Genomic DNA, 18,655 nt, shown 5'->3' on the forward strand with positions numbered 1-18,655 from the left:
TCTCCTGACCTCAATGCAACTTTAGAGACTCAACCTCAGAAGGTTTTTCACAGGCAAGTTAGGAGGAGTTGGTCTGGAGCACAGAACTCTCACAGGGTTTTCTTGTCCTTAACCCAGAGTGACTGCTTCCAGAAAAAGACCCAGAGCCTACTTCCATCCTTTACAGACATAGTTGAACACAAGAATAAGTCACAGAGTAGCTACTAATTACACACACATTACCTGTCATCTTCCTCCTTCCCTACTTCCTCAGCAACATTGCAAAGTAGTTATTTTCTTCACTTGCAAATTGGAAAACACAAATCTGAGTTGTCCAAGGCCAGAGCTGGTAAGTGGCAGAGCTAAGGCTCACACTCAAGCCTGTGTCTCTAGAATCTAGGCCAACAGGAATCATCAAAACCCCACTTTGTAACAAGTAATCACAAGCTTCTTCCCTGGAAAGATAAACCAAAATAACCCATTTATTTTTCTCATAATTCAGTCTACAGAAATTTGGTTTAGATGATAGTCAAGGAAAACCTTAAAAAAGAGACATTTACAGAAGAAGTGTGCAGTCTATGTGAAAGGGAGGATATTATCTAGCACTCAGCCCAAACTTTTAGACGATGGTCAGAGGAAGAAAGGGTAAAATGAAGGAAAGTTTACCACCTAATTTGTAGGTAGATGTATGTCAACTGTAGTATCACTTCCTGGTCCTCCGCTGACTGTCTGATTGGCTTCCTCACCTCCCGCAATAGCAGGACACACACACACAGACAGACACACACACACAGACAGACACACACACAGAGTTTAAAATCTCAGACAGCTATCCTTACTTGCCATACCCTATGGATGACACTGGTACAGCAGCATCAATTAATTTAAAGAAAGACAAGCATAAAACGTAACAGAATAGACTCCTAGAATACTGACATGAGAAGGTGCTTTATAGATCTAGTCCTACCCTCCCATTTTACAGCTGGGGATTCTAAGATCTAAAGAGGTTGTCACTACTTCCCTAAGATCACACAGCAAGTTGATTTTAGCCAGGTCAAGAGCCTGGTCCTCCTGAACTCACACCTGAGAGCACTTCTACCACAGCTAAGGGACAAGAAAGTGACTCCAGTGTGAATGAATGAATGAATGAATGGTTCAGAACCTCTCTTTCTCTATCTTTCTCATACATACATTCCACAAATAAAAATGAATAGTTACCACTAATGAGCAATCACTAAAAAGACTAGTATATATCAACCAGCTACAGAAAGAGATTTTTAACATCTGTCAGCAACACAACAGCACTGTGAACAAAAAGATAAGGGAACCAATTCCAGGGATTCCAGAATATAACAAAAGTAGTGTGAAGACCAAGAGCCCAGATACCATTCTTCCTTTATACACTAAAATCCCTCTTAAAGATCATGCAGTTTGTTCCCCAAACTTTAAAAAAGAGGTGGTTGTGCTGGAGAGAATTCAGTATAGAGGAAAAAAGATGATTCACCTTTTCATGTAGGACCTACTCTCCTTCCTATTAAATGGACCATGGCTAGAAAAGGGAGGGTTTGAGTACCAGATGGAATTTGGTGCCAAAAGGTAACTAAGTGAGAGGGACAAAACTTGAGATGTCAGTAAGATTCAGGTTATTCATAAAAGAGAAGTGTCCTGACCATCCAGGTAACAATGCTCTGGAACAGATGAACAACAAGTTTATACTGTATAGCACAGGGAACTATATTCAACATCTCACAGTAACCTATAGTGAAAAAGAGTAGGAAAACGAACATATGTACATGTATGACTAAAACATTATGCTCCACACCACAAATTGATACAACATTGTAAACTGACTATACTTCAATTGAAAAAAAAAAAAGAACAATGCTCTAGAAAGGCTGACAGAGGAGTCCTGGATGTCTTTACCTGGAAGGGCTTGTACTGCTTAGAACAGACACAAGAAGGCTGTGCTGGTGAGGAGAGGACCAGAGGGTGCCAGGCCGCGCCGGGCCCTGGGCCCCTGACGAGTAACACTGAAGAGTGAGAGGAACTCCTTGGCAGGAGGACAGTGACCCTTGGGAGGCCTGTGGGTAGTTGGCACTGACGATGGCCAGTGACAGCTTCGAAGAAATGGGCTGGATGACTTGGTCTTGAGAAGGGAGAGATGGGAAAGGAAGAGCAAGAAAAAAATGTTTAACCTACAGACCGAGAATTCTGGAGCTGGACTAAGGTGCAAGACGCTGTCTGACCCCTCAGCCCCCATTCCTTCTCCTCAACAGAAAGGCCACAGGGCTTACGGACCCTCTAGGTAACATCCACAGCACACCCAGAGCAGGCACCCTCTGGGTCCTGCTAAACACATGCAAGAAGGAGGGGGACTAACGTCAGTGTTCCTGTGACACGCCCTAAGCTTAGCGCTCTGGTCCCTGTTCTTTCATTTAACCTCCCTGCAATCTGGGCCACACGGTCTCTATCTTTACTTTTTATATATGAAACTCAAACAATTTTCCCTTCAAAGTCAAAAAGCTAGGAAATGACAGAGCTGAAATTTGAACCCATATCTGTCTGACTCTGGATTTTTACGTACTGAGATAATAAACCAAGTATATTTTTAAGGCTCTCAGTCACCAAGCTACTGTTTACTATCAAAATACGTATTTCTGTGGGGGTTTTGTTGTTCTTTTCCATTTGAGATCCAAAAATCAGGGAGCAAAGAAGACTATCTGGGAAGGTGAGATACAAGGCTTTTTGATACAGATGGAACTTCTTGAAAGTACTCAAAAATTTTAAAGTTAGCTCTCTCGGGTGTTCTTTTTAATATGCATGTCACAGTTGAGAAGGTGTCAGCAGGAAGGAATCATATAATGCTCACGGCAGACATCTGAAGAACATAATTGCCCCAGCTGACACGTGTGACTGCTCTTCCATTATCGTGTCAAGAGGACAGCTCTGCGTGTAACTTGTTTGCAGTGAGAATAAAATAGGAAGCACTTGCTTAAAGTTTATTATAGCCTTTTAGAGTAATATAATTATGATTATAAAGTATTCTTACTGGGAGCGAACGTTTCATTTGTTCTATATTTGTTCTTCAGAGGATTTCTTTAAGATCAAAAGAGAAAACGTTATTTTGGCAGAAGATGTTAAGCATAAAAGTTCCATTCATGGAAACTTTCCTTGAATATTCAATCTTACTCTCCAGAGGACTTAAGTATACGGGGCCTGCTGTGCACTCTTACCCAGATTAAGAACATCCCAGTATGTTGCTTTGCTGCAGATCCCCTGCAATATTGAGGTCCCAAACTAATCTTCAGGACCAGCATCAAATCTGCAGTAGAATTTAAAGTGAAAAAGGAATGGGGTTTATTAGACTTAGGATCGAGACTGCTCTAACTCCCTAGCAGAACAAGCCAAGCCAGGGAGGGGCTTTCATGAAACCCATTAAAATGAAAGACCCTGGAAATGGGTAATCCCCAAAATCAGTCTCTGGCTCCTCACCGTGAATCGACTTCAGATGGTATTCTACATGTACACAATTTTAGGGACTAGAAGAGGCTAACAGACTCCCTTACCCAATGCTTCCTCTTAACAGATGAAGAAACTAGACAGTCAAGAACACATGCTTTGCCTGAGCTGACAGAAGATGATGGAGCCAGGAAGCAGACCCAGGTCTCCTAACTCCAGCTCCAATCATCTTCCATCTAAAGAGCATGAATTACTGGAGACCTGAGAGAAGACAAAGGGAAACCCAGAAATCAGGCAAAATGTGTCTTTGGTGCCCCCTCATCCTTCCGTTCTGCTCCCTGTGATGAGTGAAATGAGAAGATGGAAAATTATGTGAGAGATTTCTATGGAAGAAGCATTCCACATAAGTCATGTATATCACCTTGCCTGTGTTCTGTTGGTCAGAACTCAGTCACGTGGCCTCAAGCAACTGCCAGAGAAACGTCATTTAGCTACCTGCCCAGGAAGTGAAGGACACTGACTTAGGTAAATATAGAGCAGTCTCCTGGAAATTTTCTAGTTCCTTGGCTTCCATGACCTTTTTATTTTCTTGTTCTTCTTGTGTTCTCAGATTCCGAAAGCACTGACTGAAGAGGAAGCCAGACCCTCTTGAGAAGAACCGTGGCTCCCACCACAATGAACACTTCCCCAGTTCTTCCCCCTAAAGATCTGGAGCCATTTCCCAGCGTAACTGTACACCAGGAAAAGGAATGTCCAGCATATCCAAAATTTTTTGAGGATATTGAGATACAGGATCTGAGCTGCCACCACTAGAAAGAAACTCCAAATGCCGTAATAATTCTGTGGTTAAAGTGTATGCCCGTGGAGGCCAGGTGGTAAATGGAGTGTTACACCAAGACCATATTAGAGAGGGTCCAGTAGGACTGCAGACCTGCCCTGCAGTTATTCCTCAGTTCCCAAGTGTATAATTGGATACACATATTTATCTCCTAAAAGAATCCTCACATTTGTTGTCTCACTTGCAGAATAAGAGCCATTATCGTGGGAAAGGCCAAGTGGGAGCCTCTGAAACAGCCTCAGCCTTGGCTGAAACAGTAAGTCACAAATAATATTGAATCCCAAGAGGAATTTCAGAGATTAGCACTACCCTCCAAGGCTGAAAGAAAACAAGGGTGGTACTGTCCACCACATCCCCCTTTGGCATTTGACACCTGAGAAAAGCAGATGAAACGTGGCAGAGGACAGTAGACCATCATAAGCTTAGACGCGTGGGAGCCTCACATGCCGATGCTGTTTCCAGATGTGGCATCTCTTCTGGAGCAAAACAAAATGGTCTCAGGTGCTTGCTCTCAGCTGTGACCTAGTGAATGTATTCTTCTCTATCTCCATCATGACAGAGGATAAAAAGATCAAAAGGGAGGCAAGGACAGAATTACACTTTAACTTTCCTGCCCAAGGACCGAGCTAATTCTCCTATTCTCTGTCAAAATATAACCCACAGGGACCGTGATCATCTACAATATCAAACCAACTACTCTAATGTGGCAAATATGATGGATGCTCTGGAAAGACACACGATGCTGGAAGATACAAGAAAAACCCTAGGAAGATACAGGAGTCTGGCACATCAGTGAGGTGTAGGGGAATGCAGTGGTCTGGGGAATGTCATTACATGCCCTGTAAAGATATTACTGTTCAATACTTATCTCCAATACTAAGTGTTTGATTTATCTCCCTGTATTTTGGAGATAGCATATGTCACACTTTAAAATATTAGTAGTATATGTCACACCTGACGCATGTAGCAGGTGACTTAGTAAACTGACAATTCTGCGTGGGACACAGGGTATGGCGCAAGTTTCCTTACCACTCAGGCTGTATGAACCAGTTGCTAAAGGTATCCATTGCAGGATATCAAGGATGTGTAAAATCCTCAGCAAGCCCAAACAGAAGAAGCCTACCTAGTACCTGTCCCTGGTGATCTAGAGCACAGCCAAGCCTTCTACAGCAGAGAACTATTCACCATTTGAAAAGCAGCTTCTGGTATGCAACTGGGCCTTAGTAGAGATAGAACAAGTCCAGACGGCATGATTAAGTTACAGAGCCTAGATCCCACGCCCTTGACCTCTACTGTGATGATGCTTCTCCTTCAACTCATGACAAACTCCCTCGCTAGGGCAAACTAAGGGAGAAAAAATAATCAGGCTTGGTTCACAGACAGACTGGGAAAATATGCTGGTGCTATCAAAAAGTGCCCTACTGTCATAATACAGTCCCCCTCAAGAGTGGCCCTAAAGGAGAAAGGAAAAGGCAGGCAAACCATCCTACTGGGCAGATCTGTAACTGGTTTACTTGATGCTCCAATTTGTGCGGAGAGAAAAGTGGCTAGAAAACAGCCAGCCACAGACTCCCAGGTAGTAGCAAATGGCTTGGACAGTTAAGGTCCTGGAAGTAAACAGGTGTGGAAGATGGCAGACAAGGAATTCTGAGGAAGAGGTATGCGGGTGGGCTTATGGCAGTGCACATTCTATTCCTCCTGTTAATGCTCAACAGTGAGCATTCATCACAGAGGAGACTCTCAACAACCAGGGAGAATAACTTACCTGTGGATATTAGCCAGGCTCCCTCCTTGGCCATCCCAGTGTCTGCACAATGGTCCCACAAATAGACTGGTCATGACAACAAGAGTGGAGACTATGCAAGGGCTCAAAATTATAGTCTTTCTGTCACCAAGGCTGACCTACCCTCTGCCAGTACTGCAGATCCAAATGTCAAGCCTTTGATGGAACCACTCCTTCAGAAGAATAACCAACCACTCTGTGGAAGGCTGATCACATCAGATCCCTGACACCCTGGAAGAAGTAACAGATCATCCTTATTGTAATAGGCACATTTCTCCAGATATGAGTTGACCTTCCTTATTCTCAGTGTCCCCTTCTGCCCCATCATCTAAGGGCTTACAGAATGTCTGACGTGGGACCCCAAACAACTGTGCCTCAAACTGAGGGAATGCAGCCTACAGCAAAGGAGGTATAATAATAGGCCTATGACAGTGATCTTACCATCTACCCTATCCTTAGAGGGGGCCAATCTAATAGACTAGTGACATGTCCTTTAAAGGGCTCAGGAAGGTGGATGTCATGATACACTACCCAAGCTCCTCTTCAGCAATGAAGGACATATTCCTCCAGGTGCTAGGACTGCTGACAACAGATAGGCCTCAGCAATCAGCCCTTTTTAGGAATTATCTCCACGAAAGGGGTCACTCTCCCAAGGGCATGATTCCTTCCCAGGGTAGCTATGACTGATTGGCATGGGGGTATAAAGACTTAGCCTCCTCATCCCAACTCAGAACTGCATCACAGCCCAACTTCTCTCTCTGCCCAATCCTAATTCTTTGACATTCCTTCCCTTCAACAGAGGGTGAGCCCAAAGAACTGCCTAATACACCTCCTACACTCTAATCTCTGTCCCAGAGTCAGCCACCCAGGCAAGCCAACACACAACATTCAGATAAGACGCCAGTTTGGGAATAACACCTTGTGAAGTTGTGAAGTGGTATACAACTTCACATTTTCTAGGTATTAAGGATACGTGAGAATATACAGGCACACACATGAGAATATGCCAATGTGTTTATGGTGTTCTGTCCCTAGTAGCTAGAATACATGAGTCTGAGAATCCAGGACTAGAAGTCAGAGTGGCTCCTCTGATTATTCCTTCCAGAAGCCCACTGGAGAATTCTGCCTCCTATCCTCATGATTCTAGCCACAACTGGATTAGAAATCTCAGTTCAGGGGAGAGGGTAGGAAGCGCTTCTGAGAAAGCATGCAGTAAGGGTTCTGCTGAACTTGAAGCTGTGACTAACACCTGATCAACTTGTTCTTCGTGTTAGTAGACCAGCAAACACAGAAGGAGTTACTGAAATGGCAAGAGAATTACGTGAAGAGCCAGTGGAAGGCAAGGGTCAGTGTATAGATTCTTCCCCTAGCCCTTCCTTCCCACCCTGGGACAGTTCTGAGAATTTATACAGCTTCTCAGAGATGTGGTCCCACAGTTTGAGCAATTAGTTACACTGGTGGCCAGATGGGCAGCATCTTCATATGGGCTCTCCCTCCTCTCCTGCATTATTCACCTTGGTCCCTCACTCTCGGTACCTGAGACTGCACTGCCTCATAAAATAATAGTGTAAACTCTTCTACCTAAGCTTCTGCTTTCTTGGGACCTAAGAAAGGCTAAGACAGTTATTATTGTTGTTGTTGTTATCACCTCATAGATTTGTTGAAAAGATTATAATCATTAACATCTTTAAAGTGCTTAGATGCAAGGTCTGAACATTAGCTATCATCATCAACATTACCGTTATTGTTACCTTCACAGCCACACTTCCCGCCCCAGCCTCTGTCCCCCTCAAACTTTATATTCTATGAAGCTGACCTTGTCCATAAATGAGAGGCTATGTTCCTAGGTGCTCCTTCTTGCACTGAGTGGGGGTTGAGGGTAGGGGTAGAGAGAGAGCTAGAAGAGGCAAGAGGAGGTAGCTGGGGATCACGCTGAGGTGCTCCCCCAAATCTTCAGACTATTCTAACCTTTGCTAATATCCTTCTCTTCAGAACCCATGCATCTCTAATTGTCTAAACCAAGCAAGGTTACTTTTGATCTTATGGTGTTCTATATTTATACACACATATGTATACACATATGTACAGGTGCACATGCACAGGTATATCTTGTCTTCCTATCTAGACTGAAGGACCTACTTGAATGCCCCGCCTAGGGCCTTAATTCAAGTTGAGCAGACTCCGGTGTTTGATGAACGTTTGAGCTTGACAGCTGGGAAAGTGGAACTAGATTTCTTCTCGCTGTTCCTTCAGGGCTCCTTTTCTTGGCACACTCAGTTCATCTCGCCTGCCTAGACTCACAGCAAAGCAAGAGCTACTTGTTTCTAGTATTTCTTTTCCACAATTCCATGGCTGCTTCTCCACTAATTAAATAAGACTTTTCTTAGGCAAAGAAATCTACTGTTCGGTGGAAAAAGTACAAAAGAGTCCCAAGGGCTCCTAAGTCTTCATGGAATATTTTGCTCTACCCTACAGCCATTCTGGCCACTTTAGCTAGCCTGGGCACCCTGCTTTCACCATTAGAGCCCTGCCCCACACACCTTGTGAGGAATGTATGTGGTAGTGTGGGCTCAGGGGACAGAATCTTTCAAAGTAGAGAAAGATGGCAAATATCCCCCCATGCATGTTAATCCCAGACTTTCTATGGTCCACAACTAGTGCTTGGGCTGACTACAGAAATTTGACAAATAAATGATGTAAGGTAGTAGGAAAGTTTCCTTCCACATCACCCCCACATTTTCCTGTAATCTTTTTTCCTTATCTATTTCATCAGTGCTCGTGTCACAAACTGTCTGCCTCCGGGACTGGCTCTTGCTCTTGCTATTTTAATTTTCTCTCATCCTTTTCAAAATTAAAGGGGTGCTATTTTTATTCCAGACCTGCCTTCCTCCCCCTCTCACCAGATTGCTTGGAATATAATTTGTCAGGAGAGAACAAAACCTGCTTCCTCCACCCTCCATATCGCTAAGCTTTTCATCTTCGTCAACCAGCAGGGATAGCAGTTGTTAATGGGGCTTCCTTTGTATGTATCAAATGTAGGCAAAATGAGACCCACAGGGCTCAGCAGTGCTGCAGAGTTTCTTGCTAACTTTGTTAACTTTGTGGCTCACTTACACTTAGATGAAGTATTCCCCACCTAAGGAAGGTTTTAGCCTCAGGGATCTATAAAAAATAATCACTCATGGATTTCTTTGCATATCAGTTATTTTAATCCTTAGGAAAGAAATTTTAAGACCTTCAACTTACTTGTTTAAAATGGAAATTTTCATACTGTTTTGATACTTTAATAATAGGTACAATTAGAGCAATACTATTAAGAGTTAAAGGTATAACATATCCGGAAAAGATAAAAACTCTAATCCAAAAAGATACGTGCACTCCAGTGTTCACAGCAGCACTATTTACAACAGCAAAGACAAGGAAGCAACCTAAATGTCCATCAACAGATGAATGAACAAAGATGTGGTATACATATACATATATATATACATACATACACGTATACAATGGAATACCGCTCAGCCAAAAAAAAGAATGAAATAATGCCATTTGCAACAACATACATGAACCTAGAGATTTATCATATTAACTGAACTAAGTCAGACAGACAAAGACAAATATCATATGATACCACTTATATGTGTAATTTTTTTAAATGATACAAATGAACTTATTTACAAAACAGAAATAGACTCACAGACATAGGAAAACAAACTTATGGTTACCAAAGAGGAAGAGGGGAGGGTTAAATTAGAATTTGGGGATTAACACATATACAGTAGTGTATGTAAAATACATAAACAACAAGGACCTACTGTATAGCACAGAAGACTATATTCAATATCTTGTAATAACGTAATGGAAAAGAATCTGAAAAAGTAGATAGATAAATAACTGAATCACTTTGCTGTATACCTGAAACATTGTAAATCAACTATACTTCAATAAAACAATTAATTTTTCAAAAAGGGAAAAAACAGAGTTAAAGGTACAATGTACAAAAACATTCCATACCTAGTGGAAGAAAGTTCTGACTTCAAGCTTAAACCTAACAAGCCTAGCTTTTTGTGCATGAGAACAATCAGTGCATCGTCATTTGTGAATGAATGGCAGTAAACTCTAGATTCATTGGAACTCTGAATGCACCAGCATTTCTGGAGCCCATCAGAAGAAAGAAGACAATCGCAGAGAAACATGTCTCCATCTAGACTCTCCACACAGATCAAACACTTTCTCTATCTATAGACTTTACCTCCCCTCCAGTCTCCTGTTGCACTATTCTAGAGACGTTTATCTGGTTGCAAGAAACTGAAACTCATTCAAATCACTTCAAGTACTACCAGGCTCACAGAAAGGATGCGCAAGCACAGAAGTCCCAGGACAAACAAAATCCAGACCTCACTGCAGGGGATTACAGACCCAAGGTAACTCTTGGGAGAAGAAGTTCACAGGTCCTCGTTGAGGCATATAAAGTGATCTGCCATCAACATCACTCAACAACTTTCCGTGTGTCCAAATCTCTCCATCAGCTGGCTTTCTCACCCTTCCTCTCCATCTCTCTCCTCAGTGATAAAGCCTTTGCTGACTTAGAATTTCTTCACTCATTTGTTCCCACCTCCCAAGGGGAGAAGGAAGGAAAGAACATGAGACTCAGCTCCCAGCTCACAATGTTCCATTTCTCACTATTTCCTGGTGCAAACTCCCAGCAAAATCAGACCCAGCTGCCTGGATTTGTTGTTGTTTTGTTGTTTGCACCGGTCCATATTATAGGTAGCTGGTTAGTCTATTGACTGGCTGCCTCAGGGCCATATGACCACCTCTGATCCAATCAATCAAGAGTCACATCACACAAAGGCCATCAAATGGCCCTGTGCAGAGCACTGAACCTAGAAGGGAACCAGGGAGCGGCAGCCACAACGGCTGGCTAGGGTACCTCAAGCCCTCATCTCCTCTTATACAGAATTAGCATTTAATCATGTATAATGCTGTGTTGTTCACTAACTTTTTCATGCATTCATACCTCTTACTCTGAGCTAGTATATAAGCTACTTGAAGGCAGAGGACATTTTTTTTAGAGTTCTGTGTTCTCCAAAGCCCCTGGAACAGGGAAAGACTTGCAAGGTAAGCACTCAATAAATATTAATTTATCAATTGCCTCAGGAATCTAGTTAAGACAACAACAACAATGAAATGGGTTGGAACTCTAATTCAAAAAGATACATGCACCCCAATGTTCATAGCAGCACTGTTTACAATAGCCAAGACTTGGAAGTAACCTAAATGTCCATCAACAAATGACTGGATAAAGAAGTTGTGGTAAATACATTACATATATATATATGTATGTATGTATGTATGTATGTATATATATATATATAATAGAATACTACCCAGGCATAAAAAAGAATAAGATAATGCCATTTGCTGCAACATGGATGAAACTGGAGATCACCATTCTAAGTGAAGTAAGCCAGAAAGAGTAAGAAAAATACCATATGATATCACTTATATGCTGAATCTGAAAAAAGACACAAATGAACTTATTTACAAAACAGAAATAGACTCACAGACATAGAGAACAAACTTACGGTTGCCAGGGGGGAAGTGGGTGGGAAGGGATAAACTGAGAGTTTGGGATTTGCAGATACTAACTACTGTATGTAAAATTGATGCATAACAAGTTTCTACTGTACAGCATAGGGAACTATATTAAACATCTTGTAGCAACCTAATAAAAAAGAATATGAAAAGGAATATATGTATGTATATGTATGATCGAAACATTATGCTGTATGCTGTACACCAGAAATTGACACAACATTGTAAACTAACTATTCTTCAATTTTTTAAAAATGGGTTGTTCTTGGGACAATGTACACTCAACCAAGTCTGCATATTCCTTCTGTGTTCTCTAATTCTGTATTTACTACTTAATATACCTACTGATACGACAACTTGTCCCACCAAAGTTTGAGTTTGTGTGTGATCATTTATTTCCCAAATAACAATGCTAAGGCACTAAAAGATTCTGTAAAGAAAACTCAGAGGTTAACTTTTACTACATGAGGAAAGATGTTTCAATATAAGTTTAAATGGGAGTCCATGTGTATGTAACCCTGAGTCAAACTACTTTAATATCTTCAGGCATTCTGGTTCTTCGTAGTTCTGCTAACATTTGGCCTTCCTATGTGTACCAGTGGCACAAACATTGCCTAATGTTTCCTAAAGGCCCAAAAGGAGCCCTGGAAGTGATGTGTTCACTTCACCAAAGTCTTCATTTTTCATCGAATTCAGGGATTGCACAGGAACATATACTCCTGGTATCAGTAAAAGCTCACTTATACAACAGATTTTAAGAAATAAAATGTTATTTGTTTCAAAAGATTATACTTTTAAGCCCTTTTCCGTTACTTTTGGTACATTAAACATTCCCATAAGTGAATGCAAAATGTAAATAATCCAGGGATGTAAGGCATACATGTAAATGTAACACTCTAGGTAATAAAGTATCAGGGAAATGTTGTCCTTCATTCATGAAACATACCCTTTTTAACCACTAATTCACTTAATAAGCCTCCCTCTTTTACATAATTATAAAAATACAATTCAATCTATCTTCTTAAATTGGGTCCTAGACCTGTGCATTCTTTCTTTAGGGGCAGAGAGCCCCACATAGACGGCTCTATTAATACATGTGCGAGGAGCATTCTGGAGGATGACACCACGTCCTCGGAGTGCTGCCTCCGACCTGTGTTTCAGCTGCACTTTCAGCGAGTGTTCCAGTACTCTACTAGGCCTCTGCTTCTGGGTGATGCGATGTGTTAAACGCCCTAAGTGCGGTGAGGAAGGGCTGCTGGTGCAACTCTAGTGAGTACCACAGGGATCTGGGCTACTTACTCATATGTCCTGCTTGTTCTAGCTCCTAAATGCACCACTTCCCACTTACAGTGGAACACTGCTGGGCTGACTTTATGATCTGCTGGTTCGACAAGATCTTACAAATGATGGGACGTCCTGACTCATGGTCACTTTGTGCCCCCATCAACAAATATTCTGTCTTTACAAGGTACCTACTGGTGCTAAGAGCTGTTTTTCAAAAGGTACTAGGTCCTTGCTCCAGAAACTCAGGGGTCTGCATTTTTATTCTTACACTGATAGGATCTGTTGGATCAACTATCCCAAGCAACAACCTGCTTGTGCTGCAACTTGGAGATGAAATGATGCCTTTCTTGTTTCAGAGCCCATTCAAAGATGGCAATCTTTTATGTTACAAAGTATATGTGCCCAAGCACCATTCCTAAACCTGGAATACGGTACCTTGAAAACCCCATTGCTAACAAGAATTAAGCTCTATGATAGCTTCTCCTACCAAAAGGCCTGATCTGCAAAGGGGAGCCAATATTGAAATGCTTAATGACACTGGTGCAACTTTTACAAGTGCCTTCTTGGTGGCTTTAGTAAATGATCAGTGTCCTTTGCCTCTTCCCGTGGAACATAATCCTCTGGTGAATCTTCTGGCCTCACATAATATCTCCACTCCAGCATGCCCACTTCCCTGGGACTTTGGTTTCCTTCCTCCAGTGTCTGCAATGAGAATGCTGGCATTCCTAATTTACTCAGCATGGGTAATCATTTTCTCTTGCTTCTAGAAGCCACTCAAGCAGTGAGTTTGCACTATGCCCTGGAGTTTTTGCCAAGGTAGGAAATCTTTGTCCTAAAGTGCCTCCAAGCTAGTAAACTCTTCTTCATCCAGTCTTATGTTCTGGACTCTCAAGTACCCTCAAAATCCAGTACCATGGGCACTCCCCCTAGCTCCTGTTAGCACATGCTGGCTAGTCTTTTAATTCTAGTCCTCCCTTCTAAGACCTAGGACATCCCCAACGTGGACATGCTATGAATTAACCCTTGTTGTAGGCTTAGTAGCCAAGAAAAGAGGTGGGGCCTTATTTTGATGGGGGCAGGATGAAGGTCTTGCAGGAGAATGGCTTACAGTGGCCTCTCTCATGAAAGAGGTGTATATAAGCTCTAACTAGGGAAGCAGACCCCCTCTGCAAGCTCTGAGAATTCAGGGGAGTTTGAAGAGAGACAGGCAACAAACTGTCCCCATCCCATCTGTCAGGATGGGCATAGTTTTCTCAACCAGGGCCCTGACCTTGTCATAACAGTCCTGCCTCAGCTGTAAAACCAACTGCCTTTGAAGCTCAGGACTCTATTTAATCTTGACTTTGGTATTTTTCTTCTTCCCTAGTGCTGGAGATAAAAGCTCCATTTTAAGTTATCAAAATGGTCTTCTGAACTCCTTAGCTATCAATTTTTAACCACCTTCAGTTTTTCATTATCCCTCTAATAAGCACCAATGCAACTTAATAACAACCAGCCAATTCCATTTCCCTTGTATGATTTCTTTTTTCCTCTGTACTTTTCAAATGCCTAAACCACTGCTTTGGAACACCTCTCAATTCACCACAGAAAGTTTTTGCAATTAGGCCAACATCGTGTGTCAGAGATTATCGGTGTCGCTGCATACCACCTGGGATAGGGTTCTCATTGCCAACCAGGCAGCGAGTGATCCAGGCCCACAACCTCATCCTACCACCTGTTTGCTTCGAGCCCTCCTGGAACCACTGTGTCAGCTGAGTCCTCTGCGAAGCAGAGAGATGCTGAGACAGAGTTAAGAATGCAGGCTGAAGTGTAATACTTGTGAAGAGAAAGGTGAGGAGGCAGGGTTGAGCAGGGAGAGGTGGCGGACCATAATGCATATTAGACAACCTCTCTGCCCACCTAGTGAGACTCTGAAGGAAATGTCGCCCATCAGGGGAGTCCGGCTCAAAAGCTGAGGTGGATCTGAAGAAGGAAACAGCAGGAGGCTGCCAATGAACCACTCCTTACAACTGAGCAGTAAGTCCTTCCTTGAAGGGGGATGTGAACAATGCATCTCTGCGTTTGCCACTATGATAGCTAAAATAATAGTTTTACCCTATATGTGGACCTGAATAAATGTTGACCTAACTAAGGCCAGACTGCCCCTTGTGGGTATTTGGACAAAGTCTACATGGCTTAAGGAGGCCCACGACCCTCTTTCATCTCCAAGTTCCTCTCGGGTTTTTTCCCTAGTAGGTACCCAGATATCTTCTTGACATCTCCCTGTCAAAGGAGTTTGGGAATAACCTTAGTGAGAGAGCCAAGTTTAAAAAGTACCCTCACCTTTAAAACTACATCCTATTTTTTAACTAGCTTGCTCTGAAGAGGAAGTCAAATACAGTCGGATCAACCCCCAAAAAACAAACAGACAAACCTAAGTCATGGCTGCAAGTTCTCCAGTCCAGGCTCTGGATGTCAAAGAGGTCCCAAGTTGGCATTCTGCCGCTTCAACTACACCAGCCATACTAAAAAAGTGCTGAAGACAAATAACAGCCTAAGCTCTGATTTTATGATGTTTACAGTATTTCTGAGTACGTATAAGAAATCCTACAATGCTGAACTAGGGTGAGGAAGACACTCACACTATAAGTTCCTCCTTAAGAGCTATTGCTCAAAGGAGTGGCTCCTCAGGAGCTAAAAACAGAACCATTTTCAGGAACTACCCCATTTGTTGACACATTAGGGAAGCTTTGAACATTCTCAAAAAGAGTGAATCTCTAGCCCACAAGAACTTAAGTCTCTTCTCCCAAGGAGAATTGTTATAGATTAAAGAATGTGTCCAACTTGGATAGAAACAATACTTAATTGTAATTAAGTTAAATGCTAATGTTATCAAAGAATAATCTGGTTCAGAGCTGGAGCAAGGGCTTCCCAGAAAGTGAAGAAAGATGTGGTGATCCCTGGGGAAAAAGGAAAGAGCTATAACAGGTTTTGGATTCTCTGTTGTCCCATAAAGGAACAGAGATCAAGGAAGAGATGGGGAGAATCGAGACTTGGCTAAATGAAGTGCCACCTGAGCTAAGGGAGGACCTTGGGGGACTGTGGGCATTGACTAAGTAAAATCTCAGAGATCGGTGGTCACCAGTTGGGCTGATAGTTCAAGGGACCAGAAGAAAATCGTTTTTCCAACTAAGGTGAAGTGAAATAAGTAGCCACTTCCCATATTCCCAAAGACCACAGAAAGTGAGCTCCCTAAGTGCTCTGGGGATAGAATTAAGGCTGACTATCAAGAAAGTCCAGTGGCCTCAAGGTTAGGGCAGAAGCAGCAGCTCAGGAATAGCGACATAATTTGTGAGGGCCAGAAAAAAATCTAAATGTGGGGTTCCTTGTTCAAAAATTAGTAAGAACCTCAAGATGGGACAACTGAGCATTAGGTCAAGTGCATGGCCCTTCTGGACAAAGGGACCCTGCAAGTGGACAGATTGAATCCACCCCAGAAGAAGCCAAGTGTTTCAGTTAATTGTTGCTGGGGGAAGAAACTTAGGCCTTACCTTTGAAGAGAGGAGCATTAAAGAATTTGGGGGCATATTTTACAACTTCCACAGCTGCCCTCTGGTCAAAAATTACCTTCAGTCCTCCCTCCCCTATGCAAATGGAGTCACATCCCGAGACCCCTCAAAAGTCTTATCCCTTTATGACATCAACTCAAAATCCAGGACATTGGCCAAGTCCAACTGAACATGACCAAATTCAGTTCATCTATTGCTGTATAACAAACTGCTCCCCAAATTTAGTGGATTTAAAAAGACACACTTCCTATCACAGTCTCTATAGTCAAGAATTCAAGAGCAGCTTAACTGGGTCTGGCTCAAGAACTCTCCTGAGCTGCAGCCAAGATGTCGGTGAGCGCTGCAGTCATCTGAAGCCTTGACTGCGGCTGGACAATCCACTTTCAATGATTCACTCATATGACTACTGGCAGAAAGCCTCAGTTCCTAGCCACATGGGTCTTTCCATCAGGCTGCTTGAATGGGGAAACAGGCTCTCCCCAAGGTGGATAATCAAAGAAAGAGAACAAGAGGAAGTCACTATGACTGTTATGTCCCAATTTCAGACATCATACACCATCACTTCTACCATATTCTAGTGTCAGAAGCAAGTCACAAAGTCCAGCCCCAACTCAAGGGGAAGGGTAACTAAGCTCCACATCTAGAAGTGAGGGAAAGACATTAAAGAATTTTAGGACCTATTTTGAAACCACCAAGCTGACCATTTCAGTACTTGCACAGAACATTCTTTCATTCAAGAATATTTTCTTATAGCTCCTATCTCTGGCCAGTGGCAGATGGCTGCTCCTATCACCTGGCCACAGGTAGAGGGCTGCCCCCATCTTCTGACCGGGTAAGGAAGGAAGCCCTTATCATCCATTCAGAGATACAGTGTTTCTTCTATCCATCAACAGTTGATGGAGCCTCACCATATCTCCCCGTGAGAGACAGAAGGCCCCCCCTATTTGCTCCCCCTATCTCCCAGGGCAAGATAGAGGGCTCCCCTTGTTTCCTCAGGGGAAATAGAAAAAGGAAAAAAAAGAATATTTTCATATAAAGAAGGAGCCCCCTGATGTTCAGTGAGTGAAAAAGCCATTCTCTCCTTTACTATTGACACCATTCCGTCTTTGCTTAAACCATCCTGGGTCTGTCTTGGGTTGAGGTGTCTGTGGCCCTGAAGTGGAGGGAAGATGGTTATGTGGGTATGATATCTGCAACCTGACTTCATCAACACCACGCATCTAGCAGAACAGGCCAGTGAGCAGAGTGAGAACAGGGAGTGACTGCTACTTAGCATCACACAAGCCTGCCTTCTGCACGAAGAACAGGACTGTTCTGGCTTTTCTGTGCCAACTTTCCTACTCCCCTTTCTGTACCTTCTCTCTTGAATGCTATGGAAAACCTAGATTCTTTCTCCTTAATACGATCCTCTGTTGCAGGGACACACAACCTCGAAACAGCCCAAGAATAACCTGAAGACCTTAGGCACCTACATACCCGGGTTTGTAGTCAGTAAGAACCAGTAACATAAGAACAAAAAGGAGATGGAACCTCCAAGAAATGCCAAGGGTTGGTAAAAGATAGATGAGGAGCAACACATAGGATCAAGAAATGTGCAGGGAAATCTGGAAGCCAAAGGAGGAAAACCCTAAGGAAGAACTTAGGTAGCATTTAAAAAAATGATGAGATAACAAAACTGATACAATTTTGAGGCAACATCAGGCAACATATCTGGATATTATTTTTCTAACACAGACTATAAAAATTATAAGGAGTCCTTATAAACCAATGGAAAGAACACAAAACTTAAAATCATGAATCTTGAGTTATAATTTTGGCTTTGCAATATTCTACTTGCATGACACCAGACAAAGCATTTTGCCACTTTGAATCTCATTGTGCATATGTATGTGTGTGTGAAAGAGAGAGAAAGAAAGAGAGAAACTGAAATTGTACAAGATTGCATCTGCCCTAATTTTCTCATAGGATATTCTAAAGAGCAAGAAGTAAGCAGCAAGAACCTCAGTTGCAGATCTACAATGAATCAGATAGATCTACAAATGTTTTTCCAGGCATGTTTTCCTGTATATCAGAGGTTACAATGAACCGAAGGTTTGTGTCTCTCCCTAAATTCATATGCTGAAGCCCTAATTCCAGTGTGGCCTTGGGAGGTAATTAGGTCCTGAG

General features: G+C 42.5%; 1 long non-coding RNA gene across 1 annotated transcript in view; it reads right to left on the minus strand.

The window, feature by feature from the left end:
* Positions 1-15,522, minus strand: part of LOC135321277 (uncharacterized) — a 226,441-nt gene extending 210,919 nt beyond the window's left edge. The window contains exon 1 of the long non-coding RNA XR_010380857.1: positions 15,355-15,522. This is a non-coding gene — a long non-coding RNA (uncharacterized LOC135321277). The remainder of the gene's footprint in view (positions 1-15,354) is intronic.
* Positions 15,523-18,655: the final 3,133 nt, after the last annotated feature.

This window comes from Camelus dromedarius, chromosome 5 (genome assembly GCF_036321535.1).
Source record: "Camelus dromedarius isolate mCamDro1 chromosome 5, mCamDro1.pat, whole genome shotgun sequence".
NCBI lineage: Eukaryota > Metazoa > Chordata > Mammalia > Artiodactyla > Camelidae > Camelus > Camelus dromedarius.